The sequence below is a fragment of the Syngnathus acus genome, chromosome 19, assembly GCF_901709675.1.
Source record: "Syngnathus acus chromosome 19, fSynAcu1.2, whole genome shotgun sequence".
In the NCBI taxonomy this organism is placed as follows: domain Eukaryota; kingdom Metazoa; phylum Chordata; class Actinopteri; order Syngnathiformes; family Syngnathidae; genus Syngnathus; species Syngnathus acus.
The window spans coordinates 47,501-49,350 of record NC_051103.1 but is presented as its reverse complement, the minus strand read 5'-3'; the positions used below and the strand labels follow the sequence as shown (position 1 = coordinate 49,350).

Sequence of the window (1,850 nt, the reverse complement as noted above, 5' to 3'; positions counted from 1 at the left end):
GGAAACGGAATTTCGGTTTCTTTGTGTGTCTTGACATATGAAGGGATTGACAATAAAGCTGACTTTGACTTTGACTTTGATTTGAAACTATAACCCGAGTTTCAAACCTATATTGTGTGGCGTTATCCATAGCATTGTAGTTCACGTCTTTTACCGCTAGAGAGCAGACTATGTACAGTGAATAAAGAGGATGGCTCCCTGTGAACTCAAAGCAGCAGTCTTTATTCGTAAAAAAAAAAAAAAACAACACATTGCGCTTCCATGTAGGGTTTTTCCACTTTTCATGACATTTACTTTGATACAGCAAAATGCAGGTCGCAATGGCAAATTTGTGCTACCACATAAAAAGCTGTCAATAACGTTTCATGATAGCCATGTTTCCATGAAACGCCAAGTCTTGGTTTTCAGGGGCGATTGTATCTATAAAATGCATGATTTTGCAGTCGACCATGGCTTACGGCCATACCCCTGAGAACGCCCGATCTCGGAAGCTAAGCAGGGTCGGGCCTGGTTAGTACTTGGATGGGAGACCGCCTGGGAATACCAGGTGCTGTAAGCTTTTTTTTTTTTTTTTCCACTTCAATTGTTAAAGCAAATTTTGACAACACCCATTACGTATGGCATTCGGAAACTGCAAGCCGAGTTTTAACTCCGACATTGAAACTATAACCCGAGTTTCAAATCTATATTGTGTGGCGTCATCCATTGCATTGTAGTTCACGTCTTATACCGCTAGAGAGCAGACTATGTACAGTGAATAAAGAGGCTGGCTCCCTGTGAAATCAAAGCAGCAGTCTTTATCCGTAAAAAAAAAAAAAAAAAACACATTGCACTTCCATGTAGGGTTTTTCCACTTTTCATGACATTTACTTTGATACAGCAAAATGTAGGTCGCAATGGAAAATTTGTGTTACCACATAAAAAGCTGTCAATAACTTTTCATGATAGACATGTTTCCATGAAACGCCAAGTCTTGGTTTTCAGGGGCGATTGTTTCTATAAAATGCATGTTTTTGTGATCACCCATGGCTTACGGCCATACTACCCTGAGAACGCCCGATGTCGTCCGATCGCGGAAGCTAAGCAGGGTCGGGCCTGGTTAGTACTTGGATGGGAGACCGCCTGGGAATACCAGGTGCTGTAAGCTTTTTTTTTTTTTTTTTTTTTTCCACTTCAATTGTTAAAGCAAATTTTGACAACACCCATTACGTATGGCATTCGGAAACTGCAAGCCGAGTTTAAACTCTGACATTTGAAACTATAACCCGAGTTTCAAATCTATATTGGTGTCATCACAGACATTTTTAACATCTCGCTGGACCAAGCCAAAGTGCCAGTATGCTTCAAGGCTGCCTCCATCATTCCGGTGCCGAAGAAACCTCAAATCACCTCATTGAATGACTACAGACCTGTGGCACTGACTCCCATCATGATGAAGTGCTTCGAAAGGCTGCTCAAAGATCACATCGTCTCCAGACTCCCCCCAACATTCGATCCGTTCCAGTTTGCCTACCGGCAGAACCGCTCTACTGAGGATGCCATCTCCTCCGTTCTTCGCCTGAGCCTGGCTCACCTGGAGGAGAGGAACACCCACGTGCGGTTGCTGTTCCTGGACTTCAGCTCAGCGTTTAACACCATCATTCCACAACATCTGGTGGAAAAACTGGAACATCTGGGCTTCAGCACCCCCCTTCGGAACTGGCTGCTAGACTTCCTCACCAACAGACCTCAGTCAGTCCGGGTCGGACAGAACACCTCAGATGTCATCACCCTCAGCACAGGCTCCCCTCAGGGCTGCGTCCTGAGCCCCCTGCTGTTCACCCTGATGACACACGACTGCGCCCCCAGGT

The 1,850-nt window shown here is 44.9% G+C and overlaps 1 non-coding gene and 1 pseudogene across 1 annotated transcript; both read left to right on the top strand.

Moving 5' to 3' along the window:
- The first annotated feature begins 452 nt into the window (after nucleotides 1–452).
- On the top strand, nucleotides 453–559 carry LOC119138843 (annotated as a pseudogene).
- A 469-nt stretch (nucleotides 560–1,028) lies between these two features.
- Nucleotides 1,029–1,147, top strand: LOC119138841. Its single transcript, XR_005101252.1, has one exon. It is a non-coding gene; the product is annotated as a 5S ribosomal RNA (ribosomal RNA).
- The last annotated feature ends 703 nt before the right edge of the window (nucleotides 1,148–1,850 follow it).